Source organism: Balaenoptera physalus (genome assembly GCF_965194825.1).
Source record: "Balaenoptera physalus genome assembly, chromosome: 4".
Lineage (NCBI taxonomy): Eukaryota > Metazoa > Chordata > Mammalia > Artiodactyla > Balaenopteridae > Balaenoptera > Balaenoptera physalus.
The window spans coordinates 37,952,977-37,964,024 of NC_138891.1; the positions used below are offsets into that span (position 1 = coordinate 37,952,977).

General features: G+C 40.9%; 1 long non-coding RNA gene across 1 annotated transcript in view; it reads left to right on the plus strand.

Moving 5' to 3' along the window:
- LOC309659734 overlaps positions 1-9,051 on the plus strand; it is a 46,176-nt gene extending 37,125 nt beyond the window's left edge. Inside the window, exon 3 of the long non-coding RNA XR_014262924.1 lies at positions 8,024-9,051. This is a non-coding gene — a long non-coding RNA (uncharacterized lncRNA). The remainder of the gene's footprint in view (positions 1-8,023) is intronic.
- The last annotated feature ends 1,997 nt before the right edge of the window (positions 9,052-11,048 follow it).

The window sequence follows — 11,048 nt, forward strand, 5'->3', positions numbered from 1 at the left end:
GGCTGCACCACTGCAGGCCCGGAAAGCCTTGGGGCTCCCCAGGGCAGGCTTTGCCAGCTCCCCGCTCTGCTGGGCTTCTCCTGCGTCCCCACCCCTCACTCCTGTTTGGTTGTAGTTTTCTTCTTCCCTTCACAGCATTTGCATGGAGGGGGAAGAAGCAGGCCCTGCTGGCCACACTGACCTAAATAAAATGCAAGGGTCACCAGGTCATCTCCATGGGGATTGTATATGATTTGCACATTCTCACTCAGGCATGCTGTCAAAATTTAAGACATTTTCCATATTAAAATTAAATACTGCTGACTTAAAGATAAGCATTTTTGAAGAACTGAATTGAACATAGATGATTTTTTAATGCAGGTCCTTTGTTTATATTTGTTTTGAGCTCTTTCTACTTATTCAATGAACATTTCTAACAAAAAACTGAAGTTTATCTGTTTATGTGCTTTAAATACGTATACATTGGGGGTAGTGCTGTGTCAGTAATCTGGGCTCTTTTCTGACGTAAGCTTTTTCAGGTATGGTCATGTATTTTTCATCAGACAAACTGAAGTAGCCACTTACAGGCCATTAAGTAGATAAGCTATTTGGATTTAAAACAAATGCATTTCAGCAAATGTAATACTCTAATTTAAAAAATGAATTTGTGTGTGTGTGTGCACACGTGCGTGCTTGTGCATGTGTAATGTACAAGTACTAATTTACAAATGAACCTTCTGGTACTCTCAAAATGAAGTTGTGTGCATTTGTTTGTGTGATTCCTCTTTCACATGGCTACCTTAGTTTCCAGATAATACATTTTTATGAGTGAGAGAGAAAGAGGAAACCATAGTACCTCCTGAGTCAGGAAGAATGGCTCAAAAGCTCACCAGGCCAGTCAGGAGCAGAGACACTAATAGATCCAGGGCCTCAACTAGTGTTTTAGCAATTCCCACATTACTTTAGAGTCTAGTATCCTCTAATCTCACATTTATATCTCCCCAAGATTCATGTGAAAGCCCCTTTGGTCAGTTTTAAGCATGCACTGTGGTTCAAAAGCAACTCAGGCTTCCAAAGAAAATCACAATCCAAAGACGAAATCAGAATTTCTTCAGGATTTAAGTGGGCATTTATCTCAGTCTTACGATTCTTATACACTTGTTTCCCAAATAATCTCGTCTGAAAGAACACATCTGAAATGTTATACCTCCTGCAAGAATGTACAGTACAATGATTCCCTGTTCCAGGACATTATATGCTTTAGTGAGTCTTTAACAGACTTTGGATATTTTGTTTTCCTACTGAGGTGTCAACTGAACTCATAATTGCATTTAGGGTCACCGTGGCTTCCTTCTGACTGATCTAGTACATACTTAAAGACTTCCTGATGTCCAGCTCTGAGAACATCAACACCCATGGGGTCATCGTGAAAGTAGTTACAGTTGTCTTTAAAATCTTCAAACAGTTCTCAGAATGGCTAATGTGATGTTTGCACACACACACCCCTCCCCCAACTCAAACTATTAATTTGGTTGTGCTGGAACTCTTTGGACTCATCTACACAGCCATTTATTCTGGAACAAGTTCATTTCTTGCCATGAGAATTTGAGCTACTTTGTATTATAGCTTTTGGACTTCATTGCTGCCAACTGGGATAATTGTATCCATGAAAGGCTTTTTCTTCTCTCTCTCATGTTTGAAGTTTTCCGTTGTTGTCATTGTTGATTCCTGAAGATATGGTGAGGTTTTTTTTTCTTTATATCCTCCCAGCTAAACGGTTTGGTGTTTCACAAATAAATAATGCATAGCACATAGTCATTCATTCAGGAAAAGAAAGTTAAGTCCCACTGAATTTCCTGGAGCCAAAGAACACCCCTTTATCTTTTCTCTCAGGGGGGTGTTTAGGACATAAAATTAGAGCAAACCGGAGGGCATGTTAGCATGCATCAATGTGCTTTGGTTGCCAAGTACAAGAGGTGAAATGAGTCTCTGATAAATATCTTAGAGGGTACACACTCGTACTGGACAACCCAAAAATGACTGCCCTGTACTGGGAAGAACATAGTGGTCCCTTCAGTAATTTAGAGACTTGTGTCTTTGTTTGTGGCAGCCCGTACACGCTGGGTAGCTCAGTTGGCTGGAGCATTAAGTACCCACTGCTCCACAGGAGAGAACGGGCCCAGAGTTCTCCGGGGGCTCTGAGATGGGAATGCCTGGCGTGGACCCAAGGGGAGGGAGTGCAGAGATGGGCCCTGACCAAGGTGGGCTGGACGCCACCGGGAGCCATCTGGCCGGTAGGGCCTTTCTAAAGTTGAGGGACACCAGGCCTACTTCCATTTTTTTTTCAGGGTCCTGGTGTATTATAAAATAAATGCTGAAAAAGGCATTGAAATTGTGGCATATTTTAAATATTTGCAACAATTACAACTACAAATTGAACATCTTTTTTTCCCATTGCTGTATCTCTGGGGTTGTTTTACCTCACTGGAGCTTATAGCCGAAGTCTACATTTGAGGCCCTCAGGGAATGGTAGGCTCTGGCCTTCCTGGGACACCACTGACCATAGTTCACGCCCAACTCGGACCAGACGGCCTGACGGGCAAGGCCCACACTGTCCTTAGAGCTTCTTTCTTACCCTATCCTCTGTGCTGTCTGTCCCCCCGAGTAAGTATATGTCAAATACATGAACTGAATGTTCTTTAAACATAAGCAAGAACTTTTTTTTTTTTTTAAAACATCTTTATTGAAGTATAATTGCCTTACAATGGTGTGTTAGCTTCTGCTTTATAACAAAGTGAATCAGTTATACATATACAATATGTTCCCATTTCTCTTCCCTCTTGCATCTCCCTCCCTCCCATCCTCCCCATCCCACCCCTCTAGGTGGTCACAAAGCACCAAGCTGATCTCCCTGTGCTATGCGGCTGCTTCCCACTAGTTATCTATTTTACATTTGGTAGTGTATATAAGCAAGAACTCTTTAATCTCATTCCTCTTCTGAAATGCCTCCTGATTTGGCTCCCCACTAACTATGCATCTTACCCATCTTTGAAGTTCTAGCCAAGCTCCATATTTTTTTTGTTTTTTGTTTTTTGTTTTTTAAGATTTTTTTGATGTGGACCATTTTTAAAGTCTTTATTGAATTTGTTACAATATTGCTTCTGTTTTATGTTTTTTTGTTTTTTTTGGCCACGAGGCATGTGGGATCTTAGCTCCCTGACCAGGGATCGAACCCCACACCCCCTGCATTGCAAGGTGAAGGCTTAACCACTGGACCGCCAGGGAAGTCCCAAGCTCCATGTTTTTTTATGAAGTCTACCCGTCCCAGTCACTGTACTGTATTTCCTGGATATGCTCAGAAGTCCTCCCGCACTTTTACCGTCAGAACCATTTACAACAGTTTGACACTCCCACACCTCCATCCCCAACTCCCACCCCAGCCTGGAGAATTCAAGCTCTTTGCAGTCAGGAAACATGACTTATTCTTCTTTTGTATCTATAGCGTAAGACCTAAAATTTCATGGGCTACCTTGACAGCTTCGAGCCTCACGGGGCCCCAGAAGCCTAACCATAAGTTCTCCTGCTTTTGCCAGATGTCCCCCACCCAGTGGGTAAGGCACCCCACTTGGGTCGTTCCCCTATTAACCCCACCAGCTTCATTCCCCCTGGTCCTCAACCTGATGGATGTTACTTCCCTGTCAGCCGTGAAGTTGTTCAAACAAGCCAATCACATCCTCCCACGGGAACCAGGGGTCACCCTACCCTCTGGTTAATAGAAAGCCTACCTCCTCCCGCCCCTGCTTGTCTACTCAACTCCCAAGAGCAACCCCCATGTGGCCCTACATGGTGTGTGATGTCTTCCCACAGGCTGTGAGTATATGTGACTAATAACCTGCTGTCCATCTCATCTGTCCGGGGCCAGGTGTGGTATGTTTGCCATCCTGTACTACTTTGGGTGAGGAATCCCTCCTTCAATGACGGGGTGAATAGGAGGTGATCAGAGCAGTATCCTAAACAGAGCTGGCACTCAACAACTTTGTGTTGGTTCCATGATCTTCCTTCTGTGAAGTTCCTAGCCCCAGTTAGGAGACTGGAAATTAAATAAATGTTCATTGTAGATGAAGACAGATTTATTCTCCTACAAAGAATCCATATCCATTAGAATCATACAGCAATGGCTTCCATTCACTTAAGTATATTTCAAACAAACTTTTCTCTACTACTCACCATGTCGTTGACCAATAAAAGTAAAGTTGCCTTAGGGCAAATCTGTACTTAATTTCTATACTACTGATCTGGCATCTACATTGTAATTCCTAATTGCTAATAGAAATAAACTATAACATTGTCCACTTATGAAAACAAGATGCTAAGTATCAGTTGATATAATCAAGAGACTAAAATAACTGAAAGCATATGAGAACTCAGACTTTTCCCACAAAAGAATTTACTTAATCTGCGCCATTGCTTTCATTTATCTCACTTCTTTGTAAGCAAAAATGGCAACACTGAAGGCCCTGAAAATCAAATAGCATCTTCCTCCAGGAATACTACTGCAGTTAGCATTAAGCTTGTTAGTGCTTCAGAGAGAGTTTCATTGGTTACTCTGCTATTTTATCACTGGGTTTCCAAAGGTCCAAGAAAAAAAAAAAGCCACATGTTTTTACTTCTGAGGGCTCCTGCTTATCCTAAAGCAGCAGGTGAAAAATGCACAACCGCCAGCAGCTCTCCTATCCAGTTTCCAACTCACACTCATTCTTACATGGGTCACCTCCTCCCAGGGCCCTGCCACTCCTCTCCTCTGGCTAGTGCTGGTGACTCAGGACAAAGGCTCTGAGAGGGATCAGGAAGGCTGATGAAACCTCAGATCCACGCCGGTACCACTCCTCCACCACACTGGGCATGTCCCGACTCGCTTTCTAGCCTCAGCTTGCCAAGAGGAAAACTCCAGGAGGCAAAAGCTATCGGAAAATGGTCATTAAATAATTACAGAAAGCTTCAAACCGTAAGCCAAGTACAGGGCCCTTCTCTAATGCCTGTCCCTGTCAGGTGCCTAAAATTCTGCCGCTGCCAGCCTCTTCACTGCTCCTTCTCCAGAATGGATGGCACGGGTGAAACACTCAGTATACTGTGATGCACATGTGCTGATCACGTGATAGCTATAAGGCTATTGGCAGAGTCAAGGGTATGCGCTCAGGGTGGGGAGCAGACAAGGAAAAGAGATTGCCCAACAACCCCAATGGCTTGCTACTGGTGTCTAACACTTCACTGGCATGTGGAAGAGGGAGCCAACCGGGCCAGGCGTGCGTGTACGTGGTAGCTCTGCAGGCTCCACACGCGGGTGTCTTAGGTGCGCACCACGCATGCGTCAGTTCCAGAGCCGGGCTCTCCATGCTTATGCAGCTCCTGGCCTCTGCCTCCAAAGCAGGATGGGCTTTGCTTCCCACAGCAACTGGAAAAGCCGGAAGTACAAAATAAAAGACTTTCCCCTCCTCTACAGAGAGGGAAGGCAGGGTGCCAAGCCCCTAAGAAAAAGCAGAAATGATTCCTCTTGAAATAAGAATTCTGCATCAAATGCAGAGAGAGCTCTTGGAAAGCAGCTGGTTTGCAGTTTTTTGTGCCCAGAGTTTATCTGCTTTGGTGCTCATTGCTGCCAGCTTAATCAGCCAAAAAAAAGTCCCCACATGTGACCTGTAGATATGGAGACCTTTCTCAGTAGTCAATATACAAACTTTCCAGATTTATTTAAAATTTTTCAGAAAAAAAATTAAGAGAAAATTTTTTTTTCCATAATCCAAGTATCCAATACTAATACTAATACACTAATGTGTATGCTGCCAGTAATTACATGGGTACATATATGTATGTTTTAAAAGCAGAACATACCATATAGTTGTGTGATCTTTGTAAATTTTTTAAAAATTGCATCATGCTTATATTTCCATGCTAAGAAATATATATATCTACTTCATAATTTTTAAGGCTGCAAGTGGATGGGTATGCCAATCAATCCTCTATTATTAGATAGTGTGGAAATGTTCCATTTTTCTGGATCATAAAATCAAGATGCCCTCTCTGTATAATTGGGTTCTAGAGCTGGCAGATCAGACCGGCTTTTTGGAGCCTCCACATTCCTGCTAAACCTCACCTCCACCCTTTTCTAAATGCTGCTCTGATTCCTTCTAACAATTTTCATCATAATCCATGCAGATATTACACAGAAGTTCGATATTCCTTTCACTGTGGTAAGAAAGCACACCTAGGAGTCAGGGAGCATGGACTGTAGTCTGACATCTGGCATTGTGTAAAGAAAGTTCAGCGCAACCATTATGGACTGAATTATTCACACACACCCCACCCCGCGCCTGTTCACATGTTGAAGCCCTAACCCCCAGTACCTCCAACTGTATTTGGATATAGGGACATTAAAGAGCTGATTATGTTAAAATGAGGCTTTGCGGGTGGGTCCCTCTCTGTGGAGACACAGAGAGACCCCAGAGGAGTGTGAGTAGAGGAAAGGCCACATGAGGCCACAGCAACAAGCTGGTTGTCTGCAAGCCAAGGAGAGAGGCTTCAAAAGAAACCAAACTTGCCCACACCTTGAATTTGGACTTCCAACCTCCAGAACTGTGATAAGTTTCTGTTGTTTAAGCCACCGAGTCCGTGGTGTTCTATTATGGCAGCCCTAGCAAACGAATGCAGCAAACTTTGCGTAAATGATTTGAATCCATGAGCCTCAGTGTCCTTCCAATAAACTAGGGGGTGAGATTCCGAGATCTGCATGATTCCTAAACCTAAATATGTCATTTATTTTAAATGAGATTGGTATTAAAGAGAACACTGAGCTTCACTAGCACACACCCCTGGAAGTCCAGAGGACGGTCAGAGACTTCAGGGCTGTTGATTTAGTGGAGTCACCATGTTTTCAAGGGCCCAGATCTTTTTCTGTTTCTTTGTTCCGCACACCACAAGTGTGGGCTTTGTCCTAAGCCTAGGTCTCTTTATGGTTCCCATATAGATGGCTGTCCACAGCAATAAGGGCAAAAGCCTTCCTTATTCACAACTGGAAGTGGGGAGAGAAGGCCAGTACCCTTCTGCTCATATTTCATTGGCCCAAACGGCTTAGACCTCTCCATTCCCAACTCAATCACTCACTCAGAATTACAGGTCCTGTGAAAGGCTTGGATTGATCATCTGGCTGGAAAGGATGTGGAGAGCCTACTGTAATGTCCTCTAAAGCTCGGAGTAAATCATTTAATTTCTGGTTGGCTATGATTTCTGTGTAATCAGTATGCATACTCAGGAAAGTGACACCATAATCTGCAAATATATTTCAAGCATAATAACATTTTTGTGAATACTAAATTTAACAATTAATGTATGAATATAACTATATATTTCAGAGACACTTAACTAAATATTTAATGAGTTTTGATATCACTGTTTTCTTTGTGCATTTAGAAGCCAATACATTTTTTTCAGGTTTAAAATATTCAGACCCCTGAAAAGCTCTTAGACTCTAGGCATCGTGCACAATGAATAAAAAGGCCCCAGAGGCAAGACTAGAATGTGAAGGGAATTAAGAACATCAAAAATGTGATAAACGATTGTGTTCTTTGCCTGAAGGAAAACTGTTTATGGGCGAAACGAAATCCCTCAGGAAGGGGGAAGCAAAAGTGGAAAAAAATTTCAGTGTGTATCTAGCACCATCCAGGGAAATAAATTTTGACCACTAAAATCAAAGATGTGGGCAGGCACTACTAGAATCCCCTTTTCTTTACTAATATGTCCTTGCAACAATGTGTCCAGCAAAAAAAAAAAATCAAAACCAAAGCCAACAATAAGGGCAGCAACAACAGAAAAAACCGAAAGAACTGTAATTCCTCTCTCTCTTGCAAACTGGGATCTTTGTTTGACATAATACAGGCCAATGAGAAACAAGTGAAAGTCTACTGAAGATTTCTGGAAAAGTCTGCTTTCCTATTATAGATGTGTCCCTTCCTCTTTGTTGCTTTTCTTTTTCTTCTCCCTACCTGGAATGCAGATTTATGGCTGGAGGTGGAGCAGCCATCTTGTGACTATAAAGTGACCATGAATAGAAAAGCCCCACGCCAAGGTTATGGTAAAATAAAAAGGCAGAAAGCACCTGAAGGTTGATGGTATCACGGAGCTGCTGCACAAGTCCTGAACTGCTCACCTCTGGACACAGGAGAAAGAGAAACACCTAGTTGATAGAGGTATCTAACTGGTTTCTATTGCATGCAGCTGAATAGGATCCCTATTTAATGCAGAAAACCTCATTGATATGGCAGCATTTTAGTTGGGCCTAAGGATGAATAGGATTTAAACATGAATTAAGATGGAGAAAGGCACTGCAGGCTGAGGAAACAGCAGCAAAAAAGTGCCCAACTAATAGCATTTTATCTTATGGGAATGAAGGAGGGGGTCTACATCGTTTATTCCTGTGCAAACATGAGGGAGAAAATGAGGCTCAAAGGCTAGATTGAGAACAGATTTTAAAACGGCTCTTCCCAACAGACATATAATGCAAGCTATATATATAACTTAACATTTTCTGGTAACCACATTGAAAAAGTAAAAAGAAATAGGTGAAATTAATTTTAATAATACATTTTATTTAACCTACATATACAACATGACATTTCAACGTGTATCAATATAAAAAATTATTAACGATATATTTTATATTCTTCTCTTCATTTGAAGTCTTCAAAATGTGGTGTTCTGAAGACCTCATTTGAGGTCTTCAGAAGCTCTCAGTTAATTCTGGCCACAGTTCAAGTGCTCACTAGCCACGTGTGACTAGAGGCTACCATAATGGACAGTGAAGTCTTAGAGAGTCTTGAATCTCATATTTAAAAATTTGAACTCTGGGAATTCCCCAGTGGTCCAGTGGTTAGGACTCCGCACTCTCACCACCGAGGGCCCGGGTTCGATCCCTGGTCAGGGACCTAAGATCCCACAAGCCTCGTGGTGTGGCCAAAAAATAAAATAAAAGTTTGAACTCTAACCACAGAAGTATAAATAACCATAATTTAATTTCTAAGAAAACCTCTAATATAGCCCAAACATTATTGTATTTTATTTCTTTTTTTAAATAATAAATTTATTTATTTTTTATTTATTTTTGGCTGCATTGGGTCTTCATTGCTGCACGCGGGCTTTTTCTAGTTGCAGCTTCTCATTGCGGTGGCTTCTCTTGTTGCGGAGCACAGGCTCTAGGCACGCGGGCTTCAGTAGTTGTGGCTCGCGGGCTCTAGAGCACAGGCTCAGTAGTTGTGGCTCACGGGTTTAGCTACTCCGCAGCATGTGGGATCTTCCCAGACCAGAGATTGAACCCGTGTCCCCTGCATTAACAGGCGGATTCTTAGCCACTGTGTCACCAGGGAAGTCCCTGTATTTTATTTCAAAATGTTATGGCTTATGGTTTTTGGAGGCAAAACCTACAAACATAGTAAATTTTCAAGCTTCTGTGGAACAGTAACACCAGTGGTCTGGAACCCAAGGTCAGGGATGTCTGCTGAGTCCCCTTAACATTAGAATGCTTCTTTCACAAGAGCATTTTTGGGGTATTTTTAAGAAAAAAACAGAAGCCAATAAGAAAGAAAATAAAATCAGTTACCCCAGATAACTATGGTCAACATGTTAGCAAATTGACTTCTTGAACTTTTTTATGTATGAATACTTTTACACAGTTGAGATTATACTTTTTATACTATTCTATATTCTTAACATTATTTCATAAGCACTTTTTCTGTTAAAAATTCTTCAAAAACATCATTCTCAATGGCTACCTTATACTATTTCTTCATATGAATAAACTATAATTTTTGTGAACATTACCTTAATACAGACACTTAGGCTGTTCCAAACATTTTGCTGCTGTAAATAATTTGTGCCAATCATCTTTATACACAAAACTATTCTCACACCTCGGTTTATTTCCTTAGGACAGATTCTTAGAGGTAAAATTACTGTAATAAAAATCATGAACTCTTCTTCATCTCTTGATATCGATCTGCCAGACTACTTCCCAGGAAGATATGAAGCAATTTACACTCTCACTGAAATTGTGTGAGCATATATATCCCTCCACACCATTACCCACATTCTGTATTAACCTTAAAAAAAGGCAGTGGAGGAAGAGAATAAATGTGGGAAATGGTATGTCAATGTGCTCTAATTTCAATTAGTTGATTCCTAGTTAGAATGAACAGTTTTTTCCTTTGTTATTTAGCAACTAGTGTTTCTCATCAATTTTATGTACTGTTTATCTATTAACAGTACACATACTTAGTCACACTTTTTTTTTAAACATCTTTATTGGAGTATAATTGCTTTACAATGGTGTGTTACTTTCTGCTTTATAACAAAGTCTTTGTCACGCTTTTTAAAAAACATTTTCCAGTTTGATTACCTTCTAAATTTCTCTTTTTTTAAAAAGTAAGGTTTATTGTGATATATTTTACACGCAGTAAAATTCACCCTTTTAGTATAAATTTCTATGAAGTTTTACAAACACATACAGTTGGGTAACCAGCATCACAATCAATTTATAGAATATTTCCATCACCTCCAAAAAACTTCCCCATGTCCTTCTATAGTCAATCCTTCTCCTCCCTTCTCCTGCCTCTAGCCCCTGGCAACTACCCATCTCTTTTCTGTCCCTATAGTTTTGCCTTTTCCAGAATGTCATATAAAGAAATCATATAGAATATAGCCTTTTAAGTCTGGCTTCTTTCAATTAGTATAAGGCATTTGAGACATTCATCCATGTTATTGTATATGTCAATACCTTGTTCCTTTTTTATTGCTGAGTAATATGTATGGAATCCCATATTTTGTTTATCCAAATACCAGTTGAAGGACATTTGGGTTATTTTCAGTTTTTGTCAATAATGAATATAGCCACTATAAACACTCACATACAAGTGTTTGAACGTAAATTTTCATTTCTCTCAGGTAAATACCTCAAAGTGGGATCACTGGGCTATAAAGTGAGTGAATATTTCACCTTATAAGAAAACCACCAAACTATTTTCCAGAAT